The sequence below is a fragment of the Phalacrocorax carbo genome, chromosome 5 (assembly GCF_963921805.1).
Source record: "Phalacrocorax carbo chromosome 5, bPhaCar2.1, whole genome shotgun sequence".
Lineage (NCBI taxonomy): Eukaryota > Metazoa > Chordata > Aves > Suliformes > Phalacrocoracidae > Phalacrocorax > Phalacrocorax carbo.
This window is the reverse complement of record NC_087517.1, coordinates 13,066,953-13,087,200: the sequence shown is the minus strand read 5'-3', so window position 1 is coordinate 13,087,200 and position 20,248 is coordinate 13,066,953. Positions and strand designations below refer to the sequence as shown.

At 44.7% G+C, this 20,248-nt stretch overlaps 1 protein-coding gene across 6 annotated transcripts in view; it reads right to left on the bottom strand.

The window, feature by feature from the left end:
* Positions 1 to 19,055, bottom strand: part of SEMA5B (semaphorin 5B) — a 280,379-nt gene extending 261,324 nt beyond the window's left edge. For 2 of the 6 annotated variants that reach the window (XM_064451217.1, XM_064451220.1), the window contains exon 1: positions 18,634 to 19,050. The gene's annotated coding sequence lies outside the window, so the exon portion shown is untranslated. Of the gene's footprint in view, positions 1 to 18,633 lie in introns of all 6 variants that reach the window. The other 4 variants (XM_064451222.1, XM_064451221.1, XM_064451216.1 and 1 more) reach the window with 4 other exon arrangements.
* Between the last annotated feature and the right edge of the window lie 1,193 nt (positions 19,056 to 20,248).

Below are 20,248 nucleotides of genomic sequence, written 5' to 3'. Positions count from 1 at the left end.
CCTCATCTCCTTACCACCCCAACCAGCCCGTTGGACAGATGCAGTGGTTTTCTGGTGGAACACAAACAGCTGTAATCGCTGGATTAGGTATGGTTGTGAGGATGAAAGCAAAGGACAACATCCAAGCAGTACAGCCTGCAGGGACTGGGCAGAGGGAGGGAAGGGAGCTGCCAGCATTTCGTGCAGAGCCAGGGAGAGCCCTGCCCTGCCGGGAGGGCAGCAGCCTGGCCGACAGCAGCCCAGCTAGCGGCAAACAGAAGCTTGCCCATTTCTGATAATGCGGATGAGAATCAGGAAAGGAACAGAGGTTACAGGGCAAACAGCATGAGAAAGGTTGGAGCTCGGCCCATTTCCAGCCAAAAGAGCCACATAATTTACCAGCCTGTAAGAGAAGCAATTCAACTGAAGTTTCCTTTTGCTGTTGGGGAGATTTCTGACAGAGAAACAGAAGAGACCTGCCTTCCTGTATGCCTCAAAGCAGATCCATGACCTCTAAGGACAACCTAACATGGCAGCACTTCCCTGCATCAGGAACACATGAACTCCAGCCTACAAAACACTGTCTTCATCCCACTCGCCAAAGAGGGCAGCCCAGGCCAAAAGGCTCTTCCTGAGAAGCAGTGGTATTATGACTATCCCTTGCAGACTGGTGTCAATAAATGGCAACACTCCAGAGGTCCTTCTCTCTCCAGCAGGTATAACACCCCTAGCGGAAGAGGACAAGCACAGGGATCTGTTGCTACATGAGCCCTTCCTGATGGGAACAGGATGCCAACCATGTGCATTCTAGATTTTTTCCTGTAACTCCCTGTCAGACTGCCAAAGGTATTAAATAACAAATCTGCTTATTTTCAACCATGACCACAGTTCAGTGCAGCCAAGTGAACACAGTCCATTGCAGGTGGACAGCATATAAACCACTACACCCAGCCCCTGGAGAGGGCACCCTGCCCTTAACGACGTGTATTCCAGCTGTACTGCAACAGATGTACAGTCCCCGTTCAGCTTAAAAAAATACTGGCATTGGTAGACTCACTAGTTTAAAGGTAAAATACTCTATTGGCTCTAACTTCAGTTGTACAACATTGATATATTCCACCTTCTGTTAAAATACAATCTTGGTAGCTATCCATGACAGATGCAGTAATGAAAAAAAAAAAAAATAGGTAATAAGCAATAGTAATAAAAAATAAAATAAGTAATAAAAAAATGCTTCTACAGACTACGAGTCATACTAAAGGAGGAGAAGTGTGAACAGGGCATGCCAGTACAAGTGAAATGCAAAAATTCCTGAAACAGAAAAGATATGCACAGTCCTCAAGAATACTTGGTTCAGATCAGAAGAGGGGACAAGTATCTTTAAAAGGCAGCCTGATCCAAAGCTGATGGAAGGAATTTTAAGACACCCTCCTCCTTTTATTTCAGTGATCTTTGGATCAGGTCCATAGCAAGAGGCTGGTAGCCAATTCATAGGCTTTAAATTCAGAAGGAACAAATAGAGTAACTTCTTGAGTAACTTTTAGAGGAGTAGTTCTAAAGAGACAATTTGCTCTCGGCATTTCAGTCCACATCAAAGCTGGTGCCAACTAATCCAGTTGATGGGAACTTCAGTGGCAGTTGGACCCTTGCAATATGCACTTGTACAGGAGAGAAAGGAGAGCATTTTCATTTGCAGCCCACTTTAAAGTCAAGTCATCTAGGGTATCACAGGAACATGGACCACTGACAAGACAGCCTAGGCAACTCTTTTGTAATCTCTTAGTCCTGAAAGGAAGCTTAACAATTAAAGCTAGTGTGCGAACCTTAATGCACCGGAGAGGTCTGGCTTGCAGTTTGAATGCTGAGGTTTGGAGGATCATAGCCAACAGCAGCCACAGAGTCAACAGCTTGTTTCCAGTTTGTGAACTCCATACACAAGATCGATTTCCACTCCAGGAAGAGAATGGGTAAAGGGAAATCATTCAAGTTATCATGCCTTTGGGGTCTATGTTTTTTTGATTTCTTTTTTTTCCGCCCAAGCTGGCCCACATCACTAGAAGCAAATCCAACACTAGACACACAGTGTATCAAGTGATTCACCGCTGATCACTGCTTCTGACTGGGAGCACAGGTATGGAGAAATCTTAGAACGGGAAATGCAAACTTCTTGCATCATAAGAAGTAAGGGTAGCTAATGCCAGCTGTTCTGCAAGTAATTTGGGGAATGAAGTGGAAGAGTTAGCAGCAGCTAACTGGTGGGAATCTAGTTTTTCTGCAAGCACTGCTCCAGGAGGGCGGGTTTCAGAGATAACTCTGCCAGTTTGAACAACAACATCTTGTTTTTAATAGCACACATCTGTCCTTTCAGATGTTTTGATGAAAGAAAGGGTCATTTCAAACGGAAATCACCAAATGGGAGCTGTGCTTCAAACTGATTTTTTCATATGCATACAACTAATATGCAGAGATGGGAAATCATTTAAAATACCTTGCACTTTTCAGACAATCATTTAAAACAATCTCTGACTAATTCTCACAACTAGAAAATGCTACCTGTCTTCTTTTTGTCTTTTTTCTTACGCATTATTACTTCAACAGAGAAACCTGATACAGACTTCCCATTGTTTGCCCAAGGCAACGATTGACCTGCTGGTAAGGGTGAGGTCAGAAGTTAAAATTTACCAATTCCAAGGTTCGCATTTAAGCAATCACAGCACATGTCTCTCTTTCTCAGATAATTCATGTCCCTTTCTGTCTGTTAACACAGACCAAAGCAGGTGACATTCATACTTCACTCCAAGCAATATGAATACTTGCAATTCTGTAGCTGGCCCAGACTAAGTGCTCCCAGAGCTTTACAAATCCCAGGTACCAAAGCCTCACACCATCTCTGTGAAGTACTGTTTGCTTTGTAAGGGGGCTGAGTAACAAAGCATGGAGTGTTTATGGGACATGCTCATATTCAAACAGTAAGCCTGTAACGGGACTTGATGCTAGCCATGGATGCCAGGTCATTACCAGATGTTTTGGGAATGCTCCAAGTCTTCAACCTATGTTCAGCTCAAGAGCCCATTGTGCCCTTCCTTCAGTTCCATTTTCAGGTAGAAATATTCTCCGCAAAAGGCACAGAAAAGATGTAAGAACACCCTGTCCGGTGATCTTGAACAACCTCATCAAGGCTAGACATCCACACGCAGAAATTCTGTAGGGTGAAGGGACCAGTCACAAGAGAGTATATTGTTTTGGTTCTCTAAACAAACTTTTTGGCTGTGTGCAGTGTAACATGCATACCATTTAACCTTTTAACATTGTTAGTTGTAGGTGCCAATAAACTCAATAAGGGAACATTTGAAATCAGTCTCACCTAACTGTAAAATCAATGCTACCTGTCACAGCACAATAAAATGCTAAAGCTCCAGCTGTACTGTATGGTTTCAACTCCTAACCACACAAAAACACACACACAATGCTCTCTAAGATGCTGCAGTCCTGCTAAAACAATTTTCATTAAATGCCTCAAAGAGCTAAAGAGATTGTTATCTGAAAACAAATAGAAAGCATTTAAACCACAAGGTGTTTGGATTTCAGGTGGATTGTCCCGACTTGTGTTACAGAGACAGGTAGAGGTTCCACATGAGTGGCACAACACAAGTTGCTATCCACAGAGTAACTTCTCGTCCCAAAAGAACTTTTGATCTCAATGAACAAAAGAGATTACACATACTGTCATACTCATTCACAGTGGAAAGTTGAGGCAGAAAGCGCTCATCAGACATCCTCCTGGAGTTGATTTAAACTTCCTGTCCCTGCACCATCTGACCTCTGTGTGAGTTCGAACTTCCTGCAAAAAGGAAATTATTGCCCAATAATCCAGGATGTAAATCTAAATTGCAATAGGTATTTCCTGCTAACTCCCCAAGCGGATACTGTATTACACAGTCAGAACATCTTCTTGTGGTTAAGAGGATTACACTACACCACATAAAGGCACTCTTTAGTTATCATTCCACCACAGGCAGGAGAGGCAACCACTGCACAGGTAGGCATACCTGTGCTAGCTGACAAGGCACAGGCTGTATTAGCTCTACCAACATCCTAAGTACTTACTTGGGCAGTTGATGCCTTTGTTTTTAAAATAAAGAGACATGAAGGAAAAGCCCTTGAGCTGTCAGAGCTAAAGTGCATAGAGAAATAAAACTCTAAACCTGTTAGCTGCTAAAGATGTTTTTGTTTAAGCAACATACTCGTTCCTTCATAGTCCATTATCTGACCAGGTTCAGCTACATCTAATAGCTCCAGCGAGGAAAAAAGAAGAAAACAGCAACTGTAAGAAGAGAGGATTTTTGTAAGTCAGTATGTGTGTGAGTGGGGATGGTTTTATGAATGTATCCCATCCAAAGACAAGCAGGCACAAAGAGCTGTCCCCATTAACGTGGTATCACTCAGCATCCAGTTACCCTTCTCAGCTCTGACATTCCTGAGTCTCCTCCAAATGCCACCTCCGTTGCCTGCAATCCTGAAGCAAAGCCAGGAGGAAGCGCAGCACATGTGCCATGCTGCACTCTAACAGCAGAAAGGAGGTTTTGGCTGCCGACTCCACAGTAAACCCTTTCTTTTCATTTAGGATATGTCCAAACAGTATCTCACTGGCAGACACGGTCTTCTGCTCAGACTCAAGACAGCCATTTACAAGCCTTGTTCACCTGTGTCGTTAATTGGGGCTCTCATTTGGCTATGGCCTCTTACCTCTCTTTCCCACATAACAAACTCCAGCTCAGGAGAGGAAGTGCTTTAAACTCTGGCTAATTAACTCAGCACAAGAAAGTCAGAGCTGAAAATCTACCCTCCCCTGTCAGAAACTCCTTACCCTGCAGTTAGGAAACATGAAGCTGCTGACAACTCTTAAACACTCCTCCCATAAGAAATTTATTTCTTCCACAAGTTCTGGGGAATCACTCCTATACAGTCGCAACATAAAAAGTCCTGGGAAACAGTGATGCCCACACATACACACACCTCCCCAGAGGCAAGTGCAGGAACACTAAGGACATGCACATGGCTTTGCTATCGTACTTGTTCAGATGGAGCTTCCAACCTCCTAGGTGAGTTGTGCAATGAAGACAAGGATGGGCATCTGTGACTAAATTGTTCTCCTCTGGCACAGCAAGGCCAGGCAGCAGGGCGCTTGCATGCCTCTCTCAGCTCTGCCACTGACTGCACATCCCAGTCCTAAGCCACAAAACACCAGCGGCCAAATCTGAAAATGAGGTGCCTTGCTAGAGAGGCATGGCTCCGAGGTCCCCAGAGTCTTTAACTCTCCGTGACTTCCATCTGCTTTGAGCTTTCAGGACCCCTGAGACCAGAAATGCACAACCAGGCATCCAAAAATGGAGGCTGTACCTCATTAGCCTCTATGAAAAGCCATGTCCTCTGCCGTTCTACACAAGTAGCGTACAACTATATACATTTTAGTACAGCTGTGCCTTTTAATACAACATGGGGATGTTTTGTATGGGCCCTAATCTCTCTCTGTTTCACTTTATCCTCCTCTAAAATGGAAATAAATAATACCCACACAGCATGGCAAAGCACTTTGTAATCCCCAAATGAAGGGTTCCATAGGTGTGACGTATTCATAAGATATATTTTCAAACTGCAAAAACCCTTGCTGCTGTGTTCCTTGCCTGACTTTAGCACACCTCTCTGCTGTGCAGATCTGAAGCAGACATCAAGGAAAGGAATGCTGTGATAATCAACTCCAAATCCCGCAACCTATTTGTTCTACTAATTAAAGGAATATTTACTTAGGAAGCAGGTTTACACTAGATGAATAGTTTCTAAGAACAAATATTATTTAATTATGTGTAGATTCAAGAAGCATATTACATATTAAGAAGATTAATTTATGCTCACTAAAAATACAGGCAAAATTGGTGCTTGACTATTAATTTTCTATGTTGCAGAACAGAAAGGGTAAGAAAGGGTTCACAGAGTTGTCTGCTTTAGAAGCTTATTTAAAAGTGATCTGCATTTTTTCAAAAAGAATCAGAGTAAGTCCTTTGCATAACATAACTTCATTTACTCACTGCATTTTAGAAATAAATTGTATTCTAGATTAAAAGAATAAATTTTATGCAATTAGCAACAGAGCAAGAAAGAAGTAAAGTACCTTCAGCGAGGAATAAAGCAGGTTTTTAAACAATTACGTGATTTGTGAGTGAGGATGAACAGGTTAAAGAAGTGCCACGTAGCATAGTTACAAAGAGAGTCCTTAGAGGGCCCAAGGCAGAGCAGGCCAGTGCTGAAGGGTGTTTGATGATACATGAACTTGTAGCATATTCAGCCCCTCCATTCCTGCATTCTGTAGGGAACACCAGACACAATGTGGTTACAGGAAAGCAAGAGGCAACCTACAACATGAGTTGTGTGGAGGAGCCTCTCTGCCAACAGCTATTTTCTTTAATAAACAAGACAGGCCCCCAGCTTCCAGAAGGTGACAGACACAAGCAGAAAAGAAAAGGTCTTGATGGGGCTTCAAACAGCAAGATGGCAACTTTGAACTGAATCCATGCATTACAGCACACACTGTATTGCGTTAGTTACTGAAAGAGCTGATAGAGAAAAGCAACACTATATTTTGGTATCAAACTAATTTGTCAGAACTGTTCGCCTGATAACACTATGGTTTAAAAAAAAAATTATTTTTTAACAGTTACCGTAAGTATTCTTAAGGTACCCATCAACAAAATTTGGCCTTGCTTTATAGGAAAAAAATAATTTCTTAGAAAGTGCAGGGACTGTTTCAAGGTCCTTCTGCTTTAACATAAAGAATTCATCATATTTCTGCTGTCAAACAAGGAAAAGCGACTGTGACTGCAGAACTCTTATTCACTGCCTCCCTCTACGAGCTTAGACAAGTGACTCAACTTCTCTTTGTCTCAGCTTCTTCCCTGGTATAAAGAACATTTGTTCACTTAGGAATCATAAGGGACGATGCAATGGGTTTGATATATTACAGCTGGATAAGGCACAAAATAACACAACAACTTTTTCATAAATTCTTCTTCCTGTCCGTTACATGTACTACTAAATATAGCAGAGCAAGACAGTTCTAGTTGATTCTTGTCTTTCTTCTTACTGCTGTTTTTCATTTTCTGCACAAGCTTCCTCCCTTTCCAATATCCTTAAAAAACAATAATTTACTGGCATCCCACCACCCTTCAGTGTGCTGTTACCACCTGGTCTCATACCACCAGAAAGCTGGCTTTTCCCACTTGCTCCTGTGTTTGCAAGTACGTAGAATTCCATTCTCAAAGATACAGACTTTAGCCTAGTTTTTAGGAGTCCTTCTGAAATGGAATATAGCTAGTCTTGTGAGTGAAAATTCAGATTAATATATTTTACACACATCTTCCATTCCTATCAAGGTTTAGCTACTGCTGAGTTCAGCTGAGCCTGTGTTCAGCTGAATGGTGGAGGTATAGTTGATGCTGTCTGAAATCAGGGAATGGACTAGATGATGCATCAAGATCTGTTCTGTGAAAGTCTGGCTGCTGATATATTAAATTAGTGTCTGACTGTTTATCAGATGTAGTCCAATATTTCATTACAATGTTTAAATCTCAGCCTTTAGAAAATACAAACCAGAAATTTAGAAGGACATGGGGAAAAGGAAACACAACCTTTGAAACCCTCTGTGAAACAGAGGGGGCAGCAAAATACAAAGTGCTTTGCAGCATTTTGGAAATTAATAGCAGTCCATTTTTATCAAATAAATGCTGTTGTAGCTGAAACAACACAGATTGCAGACACATTTGTAGCTTTCTGCTTACAGAGAAGCCAAAGTTTTCAGGAAAAGAGGGGAAAGATCTTCCTACATCAATCCGCTTTGAAGTGTTTCCTACAATCATGATAATCTGTTCCAGAAACTGGTCATAATAGAAAACACCATTTCAAAGCGGTCTACAAAGCACATTTCTAAAAATGCTTTCAGTTACACCTCAATTGCAAATATGCCACTGAGCACTTACTTTTTCATCGGGGAGGGCTGGCTGTGATAAGCACGCACTTTTCCTGATCTCCTGCCTTTTAATCATGTCTATCAAGTCATTGTAGCTGACAGACACGTTAGCTCTGCTATTCAAAACAAATAAGAGATGCCTAAATTATACTGTTGCATTTTAAAGAGGTACTGTCAGGTTGAAAACCTGGGGCCAACTCATGCAGCCCTGACTCAGGTAGTATGCCAATTTCAAAAGCAAATAGTCCTTGCAACACATGAACTTTTGGGGTTTTTAAAATCAAAAATCCAATTTTAACTTGTATAAATGGAACTTCTGCTACTGATGTCCCTTGATACAGGATCAGGCCCTTATTTCTTCTACAAATATCTTACACCATTAGAAATGCAGACATCAGATTTTTCCCAATTCTTTATTCTGTTAATCTAAGCCCCTGATTCTACCAGGTAGAAGTCTGCCATGTAAATAATCCCACTGGCTCAGGTCTTTGTGATAACTTCACTGAAGCACTTCAGTAGTTCGTTTGGTCTGTTTGTGGAGAAAAGTCTTACTCAACCCGAGTAAAAACTTCAGAGGGTTTTTTCTCCTTCCTCAGTTGAATCAGCTTGGGAAAGGAAAGAAAAAGCAAGTCTCATTATTTTACTTCTGTTTCTAATCAATTACTTCTGCATCTCATGCTCAGACACTTAGGAAGCTTAAAATTCAACAGAAATAAAGATCTTGTTGGCTTGGGTTTTGTTTTAATTAAAAATGGAAATGCTTTTCTTAGTGCTGGGTTTTGCATAATCTTGCAGACCTAATTTTGGAGAGTGCCTCTGGACCGATACCATCCCTATGCAATCCTTTCCCATAGGTAGAAACTTGTCTTTGAGTTTTTGGGCTCATACTACTATTCCTTGGTCAAGCACAACTCCTGCTCTTCAGTGAGGCTGCACTAGTGTATCTGTGAGTAGAATTGGACTCTTGCACTTTTCATGGACGTCCAAGTCCTTTGAGAGCTTTGTAAATGGATAGCAGAGTAGGCTGCCAGAAAACAAAGGGTTTTCATTAAATGATAACATCTTTCCAAACTAAAAACAGAAATTGTATTACTTATGGGAAGGTTCTAGTCCTCTCAGACCACAAGTATCACAGTTAAGGTGTGCAGCCCAGCCATACACTAGTATAAATTTTGGAAATAGTTTAAAAGTGTTTGTCTTGTGTTAGCAATCAAGAACTCAGGCCAGTAAATTCTCATCCACAGGTCATTTCACTGAAATGACTAACACTTCATGCATTTGTACAGACTGCAAAAGTGAGTTTTATTCTGCAGGCTCAGATCTTATACTTGCAAGAACAGAATGGCTTCCTCACCAGAAATTCAAGCTGAACTCTGCCCTCAGTTAGCTTAAAGTGTCTCTTTTCTCTTTGCCTACATTGCAATGCTCCTGAGTGAAAAAAAAAAAGACTGGCTATGCCCAGGCAAAGTGCAGACAGATGTTTTGACATTTCCCTGCAGAGAGCTCCTCTGATACAACACTGCTCTGATTTACAAGCAGTGCTGCTGCTGCAGTCCCTACCCACCTCCCAGCCATCCTCCTCTGCCAGTAAAAATCTGCTGTTGCCTTTTACCACTACAGCTACTCCAGCTCTTCACCAGGCATGTTATCACACCAGGCTCCTCATGCCAAGAGCTTTCTATACCACTACCCCTATTTTCTGCCTTCCAGCTTCATAGCCCTTACCTCCTGCTATCTATCTGCTCAGTTCTGCTCTGCAATCTATGCTATTCCAGTTCTCCCAAACCTTTGCAGCTGTTGGTGCTACTGTCTTCTTTGGCCAGAAGCATCCTTAGAAAGCGTTCAGAGGAGAGCAATCAGGCAATAGGGATTGAAAAAACACAGAAGAATCCAGTATCATACTGAAATTTCACAGAGAAATTAAGAGATTACTTGACTGCAATTCACAAGTACTTCCACAGGAAGAAAATGTGATGCTCTGCTCTCCAGATGAGAGCATAACAGGACCAAAAACCTAGCAACTAAGAGGCAACGTAATTGCAAGGGTTGCTGAATTTTAAACACATAACCAAGAATTGCAGGATGTTCTCTTCCTTCAGAAATATTTAAATTGGATGCTTGTTTAGAATAGTTGACCAGCTTGAACATGAATCAGCTCAGGGAAGTTCTGTTCCTTCAGGGAACACAGTTAAAATGACTGAAAGCACCTTTCTGGAGTTACCATCCATCACTGTGAGAGGAGGGACTAGAAGGGGAAGAATCCCAGGAATCAAAAGTAAAATGTAAACTAAAGGGTAAAATGCTAAAATCCCCGTTCACTTGTGTTCTCTCACAAGTCAGTGTTCTTCATCTGAGTGAAGACCAAGTGACCGTAGAAAAGCCTGCTTCCCTAAAGTACATCATCTGCAAATCTGACAATGAGTTTTCAATGAAAAATTAAATTTAGGTTTGTCAGTCTTGATACACTTTGTCTTTATGAAATAGGAATGAAATATAACATTGGGAGTAATCTTATCCAGTTGTCTTAACTAATTTAGCATTTTGGATGTCTTAGTTTATGAACTTTACAGAGAGATTCTTTGCAAAGAAGGATGGCATTGTAACTTCGGCCTTCTAAAAATTAACTCACACCAGCTATTCTCAGTAGTAACATCATTATCTGCGAATCTGTGCTCAAATGAAGAATCAATAAATAAATATGAAGAAGAAATTTAGGGGAAAAAACGAAGTGCTGTTAGCATTCCGGGAGTATAATAAACTCATAATTCTCTGAGGCAAAGCAGTGAATCCTGGATTTGCAAAGCAACGGCAGACAAGGAGGTGTGCAAAGCTCATTCCAAATATAAGTTGCTTTAATATTTCAAAGACCCATTAGAGGGAACACATAGCATTAGCAATATCATGGTCTGTATTCCTGATGTACAGTCCTAGACAAATACAGAAGGTATCTAGTAAATTACTCTCTCGGGAACAATTTCTGTTGGTTAAGGGGTGGAAATGTTAAATTTTAAACATGTTATTCACTTGCTTTTCTTTTAATTCAATCTATATAGATGCATGTCTGGTGTGCATCTAAAAATACAAAATATAGGAATGATCCCTAGTTCATCTTCAAAATGTTGGGCCCAGTTGTGCACATGCAAGCAGGGTACTTTTTTTCTCAAACTGTAGTCACACTAAGTTGAACTGAACTGCTTAGGTGAGTAAAGGGTTTGCATGATCCAGTTACCTACTGGCAATGTTTAGCAAGGAGATAAATGCATAGTCTTGTAAGGCACAAGTCCAGGGCTCTGATGCAGGAAAGCAATGAGATGAAACATTCCATTCATAGGATTTAACTACATATTTAGAATTAACTATGTGAATAAGTGTTTTCAGAGGTTGTAACCTTGCCTCTGCCGCTAATGCACTCCATGACCTTGAGCAAGTCACGTAAGACTAGACTTTTCACAGACCTCAAAGTCTAATTTGTGCTGATTTGAGTTGCTGGTAATCCTACTTGGCGCCTATCTGCATTGTTATGTTTCATGATATCTTTAACAGATGAGCACAAAATTCTCCAGGCCGTAGTCCTTTTATGCCTCAGTTTCTCTCCCTGATGATTATTACTTCTGACTGTTGAGAATTGTTGTAAAAAGGAAATAAGGATAAGTTGTAATATTATATCCCTTGATTATCCTCACAAAGGATAATCTTCATAATTTATATTACGTGTTACTTGACATCATCATTCATCAGTGCTGGAACAGCGCATAGCTACACTGCATAGTCCTGTTTTCCCCATGTGAATAAAGTATGTGTCTTTATCCTACCACAAACCACTAATGATATTCTTTCCCCTGTTGTCTTTTAAGTAGGTGGTTACTAGCTGCAATCAGAACTAAAAGCTAAGCTCTCTTAGACTGGAGAAACACCTTGGAAGCAGGCAGAAACTGAGTCTCAGCTTTGTATCTTTAATGAAAATGCCCTTCCTATGTGGAGTGGACCCCAAAAAGGTCAGAGAGTGAAATATTCAGTGATTTTTAAATATAGACTGATTGTCCTGTCCAAACCATGTGTTTGAAAATCTCCTTCTGGCAGACAATCATCTTCAGTCAGGAAGAGAGAGCAGAGAAAGGAACATGAGGCAGGGCAGGGGGATCTGTAATCACTCTAACAAACTTTTGAGACCTAGCCAACTCTTCCTTCCCTGCATTATATACACACGCTTCAAAAGACATCTCTTTCTACATTCTTGTATTTACTATATTATCCTGTCAAACTGAGTTATTCAGAGTGAACGTCCTACCCTTTACTTTCCTGTCTTTTTTTTCCCCCAATCTTTGATCTATTGTAAATCAGCATGGTAGGAGATAAATAAGCAACCTTTAGCTGAAACAGCAGTCTAAACAACTTCCACGTGGCCAGGCAACACAGCAAAGCAATTAAACCTGCCCAACAGGCCATCCGTAGTCAGCATCCTCTTCCCTTAAGAGACCGTCCCCAAAGTGTTCCCAGATTTATTTCCTATTCCTACCTCTGAGTTGTGCACATGGTCCCAGCACCCACTCAAAACGTCTCTGAACTTACTATGAATCTACACACCAGGTAAGCTTGTTTGGCCCCAATTCTGTTGCAAGAATGACAATGTGGCCGAGGCCTCACTGGAGTTTGTCTCCTGCCCCTCAAGAAGACAGGCGGGATCTTCTTCTTTCTCACATAACTAGTCATAACTGTCACAGCCATATTTTGGAATCACTAATTTGATCTCTGAGTCAGGACACTTTCATACCACATAAGAAATTTTCATCCTCTTATCCTTTCGCATAAATATTTTTTCATTTTCACTCTACATCCGTAACCTGCACATGGTTTGCACTTGAAATGAAAAATGCTACTTTTAAAATGACAAACACTGAACACAGGACATTTGTTACCACTAAAAAAAAAGCCCTCTCTGTCTATGGAGGAGCATAATTCATTCACTGATACACACACCCACATCTTCTCCAGGGAGTTTCACAAATTCACATGCACTCCCAGCACTAAATTTTGCATTTCAATCTAGGCATTAGCTATAAAAGATGTGTAAAATCATATGTAGTCAGACAGAAGCTGTTCCCTATTGGCTACATAATAAGCATCTTAGGTGGCTCCAGGGTATAAAATTATTTCAAAAGGGGTGTGGAAAAAATTACACTGCATAAATTGATTCCAGATCCACCTGTTCCAGGTGCCAGCTAATATATTTTGTTAAAGCCATCTGCTTGTCTTAAAAGCTAACAGTTTTTGAAGACTATGGCACAAGCAATCTGCAAAACATACAAACTTCAGAAGCCACAAACCCTTCAAATGCAAACGGCTTATAGATCTTCTATGTAGGACTCAGCCTGGCTGTTCTGCAGGAGTGCAGACAGCATCTCTGCTGAACATCTGAGCATATCCTGCATTGGGGTATGTCCTCCATAGCACGGAGGGTTCAAGACTACCGGACGATCCATTTGACATCACCAGCTCGTCATGTGCTATTCCCACTTACGGAGGCTGCCTCATGGGTTTGAAGTTATGATTAAGCTTTTGAGTGCAGCACATTTGGCAGAGGTAAAACTGATGACTATGGTTCTTCTCTGCAGGTTGCTACGTCCCAGCTGGTCATGTGTTGCTGCACAATGGATAAAGTCAAACCTTTGAAACTGGCACTCTGCAATCTATTTAGCTTCCAGCAACAGCCTAATAGGGAGCATGTTATATATTGAGACCAGCAAGCCTATAAGCATTTAGCCTGCTCAACAAAGCAGGTAACCCTCAGAGGTCAGACACTGCTGCAGTTTGTGTTTATCAGGGTCTCATCATGTAAGGTGCTGTTTCCCGGAGGCACATTAACAAGAAAGAAGAAGACACAGCACCTTGTAAGATCAAGCTCTGTCACAGTAGCTTCTGGGAAGAAAATATCCTGTGCTCTCTCCACAAACGACCCCTTACTGAAAAACAGTGAAATTACACAGATGATTTATAAACTCCCAAGGTGTTCACAATTGATTTGGGGATTAAGACTAGTAATCAGCATGTTGACTTATTATCTCATTTAAAGCTCACTAAAAAGTAAATAAAAGACACACCAGTCCTTAACCAGCACAGTGCTTTGGTATATGCTTAATTATAAGCACATGAATAGCCCTGCCACCAATTCAGAGTCATACTCTGTAACTTGGTAACATCCTTCACATGCAAATTACCTTCCAGGCTTATTACATGCCGAAACAAAACAAACCCATTTGGTTTATAGATAGATATTTGATAAAAGTCATACCTCTGGATTATCACTACTCATACACTCATCATCAGAAAATCACTTTGAGTGATTTTGTGCAGGCCTTAAAAATTTGTGCTTTATATGAATGCTAAACCAGAGGTAACTTCAGGAGTCACAGCACTGTAGTCAAGGAGACCTTGCATACTGAAAGTCACAGTTGTGCTGTCAGAGCTCTGCTGCACTTTTCTCACATGGTTTGAGCCTGGGGTAAGGAATAGCTGCTATCATGCAGTATTTTTTTGGACAACAATGAGAACAGAGGTGAAATAAATACTGAGACTAACTATGCTTGAAAAATAATCTCCAGCAAGAACTGTCCACAAAAGTTGTAGGCTCAAACGCCTGTCGAAGTCTTGTATCTCATATTCAGACAACTCCCACTGAAACTAATGAAGATTTCCACCATGGACAGGGATGGGATAAGTCCTGGTACTGGGCACGCTGGAGGAGTCAGCAGCCCACAGTGTAAAAGGAAGATGAACAATCCCTACAATAAAACTAGCCAATGTACTCACCTCAATGAGTTGGTTTTTTCCTCCTTAAAAAATAAAAAGGCAACAGAAAGATAACAAAGAACTGTTGACTTTATCCTCGAAGTCAACAACACTCATATGAGGACACAGCCCATTTCAAGGCACAGCAGGGAGAGCACTGTAATACTCCATGGTTTGTCTCCTGGACTAAATCACAAGGATTCAACCTAAAATAGTGGCAGTTAGCCTTCACAGTATTCAGTCTGTAACAGGTAAGTCCATCACTTAAGACTGATTTTGCAGTCTCAGCGTAACTTGATACTACGCATCTGCTGCGCAACTAACACAAGTGAATTTCACCCCTAGAGAACTGTTTCGAGTTGCCTCCGCCACTACCTGCAGATGATTAAATTTCCTTTTTTCAGCTTTACACCAGAAATGACCTGGTTGGGCTGATCTGAAGCGAGGCAAATCCAGCTGCAGACTTCGCACTGGACTGCACCTCAGCTCTGGGTCTTGGCACTGCCCCGACGGTGGGACATCTTCACATTACTATGACGGACTCCTTATTTCTCACCACTTCCCCTTCTCTCTTGGGGCTGGTCTGCACTTGCTGCTGCAGCTTTTGCCATGAAGGCAGTGAGCAATGCTTAGGAGACCTAATGAAGCTGGCGTCCAGTGCATGGCTTCCCGATGACAGACCCTCAGTAAAATTACACATGGCTCTCAGTAAAAAATGAACTAAGAAATGCTAATCTAATAATTCCAGGCATACAGATAAATAAAAGGTGAAAAGGCTGTTAAATGAATTCTAAATCCAATATTTTATAACATGGATCAATATATTTCTCTAGGCTGGAAACAAATGAGTTCTCAAAGAAAGTTACATTTAGAGAAGAAAACATTTGGTTTTCTTACTACAGAAAACAGTGAGGACAGTTCCCTGGAGGGCATTTATATGAACAGCAATCCAAAGCTAGGGGTTCATCATGCTCTCCCTAAAATCAGTGCAGTAAGAACAGGTTAAGGTTACTGCTGTCAGCCTACTTAATGTGCACAAAAGTAACTTTGCAGTCGTACAGCATTGTCCTTAATTTCCAAGCTTTCACTGGTCAAACCGGCATATGGAAGTGATGCAACCATGAAGTAAAACGACAGCTTTGATCCTGCACCTTTTAAGCAGTCAATTAACCTCCCTGGTGTCTTTACAAGGAATCGCCTGAATAAGGGCTACGAGATTAACACCCTACATTCCCAGATCCCAGTAGATGCAGCACACATCAGCACTCAAGGCAGAGAGGCAGCCACGCTGCTGATTGCTTTGTGGTATTGTTTGATACTGCCCCCTTTTGCCAAACAGCAAGTCAACAGCCTAGACTTCACACAGAAACTTTTCATGTCACGTATTTGTTTTCAGAAAAACTTATTCATGCAGATGGTCTTATTTAACCCTAGCATGACTGCTCACATGATTATTAATCCTGGCTAAAATAGAAATGCATTGTCCAAGCCATGTTTAATATCACAGAGTGAGGCTCCTTTCCAGGAACATTTCCTCTAACAAGGGCCCATCATGTCTCAGCCTAAGTCAAGCGGCACTTTTACAACTGACTCCAAGGTAAGAAGCGAAGTCTGGGCACATGTTCCCCCAAGTCAGCCATTTGCCTGGAAAATAAAGGGCAATCATACCGGACGATCAAAGCCATTTTGTTTGGGCACTAATTTCGCCTTACTGCAAAGCAACTAAAATCCCATGGCACCACCTGTATCGAGTTTCTACCAGGCTACACATTACCATTGAACCCATCTCCATGCCGTCTTTTCAAGTCTGTATGAACTGATCGGGGCCACCTTGTTAGAAGTCATTCCCCACACAGACCCTCATCTCCTACATCTCTCTGTTCCAGCCTTTTGTCTTCTGGGGTTGTGCTTTTTCACTAGCTGGAGTTTGCACATTTTCTCCTCCCTGGTTGCCCCAGCTCTTTGCGGGAAGGGAGGGAGGTCACAGAGGGCAGCCACTGCCAATTCCATCAGCCTAACGGGCTGGGGGGATAAACAAAGCAAATACCTATATTCTGAACGGCAGGATCGCTCTCCCCCCATGACTTTAGGACTAACATGTCCCTGACAGGGGAGGACAAAAACTTAATCTCGCTGAGGAAAGAAAGCAAGATAGAGATTAAAAAAGAGAAATTTCCTCCACCGAAAACGCAAGAGGCATAACACAGAATGCAGAGATCCCCTGCTACAGCCTGCCTAGCACAGTACTTATCATCCAATCCAATCTGAACAGAAAACTTTTATTCCAAAAGGGAGAAAAAATGAAAAAAAGATATGGATGATTCAAGTGACTGTTTAAAAATGAAATCTCTATTAAAAAATCTGGTTAAATATCAGCAAGATTTTTCTTTTTCCCATTGCCTCCGTCTCTGCAGTTTATGACCAGTTTGCTCCCTTGGGTGCTTACAAATCACACATATAACCAAGAGAGCACTTTTCGGTATGAGAAGCTTGTTCCAGCTACTCTCACTCCTCCTCTTTGCCTTCACTCACCCGGGACCTCTACTGATCTCAAACAGCAGTAAGAATCAAAGCCCATTATAACTTTTAGCTTAGTTGGTTTCTATTTTGTTTTCAGTGCAGTTGGCTTGGGGTCTCAGCCTACCACTGAACCCATCCAGAGGCAAAGAGAGCTAACCTCTTGCCGCTCAGACTATAATTTAGGAAAAGAAGTATTTTCTGTAATGAGAGGGAACACTTGCACGACAAAAAATTAAACTTTACTACGATTCCAAACCGATATATCCATACAGAAATAGTTCAAGAAAAAAAAAAAAGGGGGGGGGGGGGGATGTAAAACTCGACCAAAAATAAAAACACAAAAGTCCCCAGTACCTGGCATCTACCATGCTTGAAGACCTTTTTTAAGGACAGGCCATTATCTGAGCCTAAACTGAGCCAACAGAGGACCATGAACCTTTAGGACATAGATACTCCTCTATACGTACACTCCACCTAAAAGCCCATGAACAGACAGGTTCAGCACCGACTTGGCAAGCGCACCTTTTGTTTGTTTCCTCTGAGGCGTAACAGTAAGCGTGCTCCTGGGCAGCACCGCGGAGCAGATGGCAGTGTTAGAAAATACAGATCTCCAACTTTTAGTGTGGGTGTTGGAGCTGGATCGACAAAGGTTTTTTCTGGGAATCCTCCCCCCCCACCCCATAAGTTTCTAACAATACACGGAGCTAAGGAGCCGCACAAGGCTCTCTGTTTCCCTCTCCCTCTCCCCTTTGCTTTTGATCTCCATCAGGACGTGAGCTGAAATTTAATGGGCCACCCCTATCACAAAGACAAATCGCCATCTGAAAAAAAAAAAATCACTGATATCCCTCCGTCTAGGCTACCCGGCTTCCCACCACTGCACCCGCTTCCCTCTGTCCGCGGCCCCGCTCAGCGGCTTTAGGGAGAACCGGGAGGCGCGGGGGGAGAGAAAGAGGAAAGAAACCACCTCCGCTGCCACCTCCTAGCTAGCGTCCTCTCCAGCGCTGCCGGACTGCAAAAACAGCGACCAAAATAAAAAAAGAGAAAGTCCCTTTCGCTCGGCAGCCCGCGGGGGCCACAGGACGCCGCACCGGGCGCCGCGCACCCACCACCACCACCACCCCCCGCCGGGAGCCCCCGGCCCCGCCATCATCCCGCGCCGGCCGCCGCAGGGCTGCGCCGGGGGCGGCGGAGCCCCGCAGCAGCTCGGGGCTCCCCGCCGCCCGCTCGCCCCGGCCCCCAGGGGAGTTGGGAAGTTTGCGCGCCCCCCGCCCCGCGGCCGGGCCCGCCGCCCGCCCCCCGGCCCGTCGCCGCCGCGCTGCGCTTACGGGGTGGGCGCCGGGCTCCCGGTGCGGGGCTCACCGGCACATCGCTCTCCGGCTGCTGCAGGAGCGGGGGCAGCAGCGGCGGGGCCGGGCCGGGCCGGGCTGGGCTCGGCGGGGCTGGGCTGGGCTCGGCGGGGCGCGCTCCGGAGCGGCGGCTCTCCCGGCCCGGCGCTTAGGGAGCGCCGCCCCGGGCCATGCGAGCGGCTGCGGGCAGCGTCCCCGCGGCGCGGCCGGAGTTGGGACCGAAGTCCTCCCCTGCGCTCCGCTGCCTCTTCCAGGCGGCTCCGATCAGCGCGGCTTCAACTCTTTCCATCGGAGACCGGGGGGAGGAGGGGGAGGAGGCGGAGGAGGAGGAGGTAGGGAAGGAGGAGGGAGCTAGGGGCTGGCAGCCCCAACTCGCACTGATGTCAACTAATATATTCAAAGTTCAACAGGGCATTTCTTCGCAGGCGAATCGCCCCCGCCGCTCTCCCCGCTGCTCGCAGCCGCCGCCACGGGCTGGCGGGCGGTCCCGCGGAGCACGGCGGCGCCCCGGGCCGGAGCCCTGCGAGGGGGGCCGGCGGGGGGGCGGGGGTAGGGGGCTGGCACACTTTTCGGGCGGGCAGGTTCAAGTGCCGCCGGCGTGGGGAGGGCTGAGGGTGGAGGAGAAGCACCAGCCGCCGAGAGCGAGGATAAACACCAGCGGCGGAGCGATGTTTGTATTTAAATCCACCCCTTTCCCTCCATGCTGGAAGGGGTAGGGCCGGCAGCGTTGCTGGGGATGGGGATGGGGAAAAGGATGGGGATGGGGATGGGGATGGCAAGGGAGCGGGGCGCAGGGGAGCCGCATGGCGAGGGCTCCCCTTGCTTGGAGTCGCGCCTTCGGCCGGGCTCCGGGCTGTGGGGCTGCCGTGCGGAGCCGGCGGCGGCCGCCCGGAGAGGCTGCCGGGCAGGGCTTGCAGCGAGCCCGGGGCGCAGCGCGGTCCCCCTGCCGTGCCATGCCCTGCCCGCGGTGCTCCCTCACCGGGGCGCCCGGGCGGAGTCCGCCTCTCCCCGTCGCGACGCCCCCCTGCTCGCCGGGGACGGGCGGGGGCTCGAAGTGAACCTGCGGAGCGAAGCGTCAAAGTTTTCTCTCGGCGGCGGCGGATCGGCGGCGGGGCGCGTACGCGGCGCGGAGCGCAAGGGAGAGGCAGGGCCGCCCCCAGCCCCGGGGCCGGCCGGCAGCGCCCGCCGCGCCGCGGGGAGCCCTGGGGGTACTGGGGGGTGTCGGGGGGCCGCATCGAACGGGGCTTCGCAGGCGGCTGCCGTGTCTCGACGCCCCCGCGGCGCTGCGCCGTGCCGGTACGCCGGGAGCGGGGAGATGATCTCTGCTGATGGGCGAGCAGCCTGGCAGCAAAGGGATAAAAATACATCTGGGCTGGTTTGGTGACATTTAAAAATCGCAAGATAAGAGCCTCAGTTATTTATCAGGTCAATCCCCAGAGAGAATAGCCTGTTCCGATGCCGTTGCATATGTATGTGTACATATATAATGAGACTGGGTGTTTTTTTTCTTCTGTAAACTGATCTCATCGTTCATGCTGACGGTATGTTATAGCTCTACAAAAACAGTGTAATTGCATGATGGCTCGTCAATGCT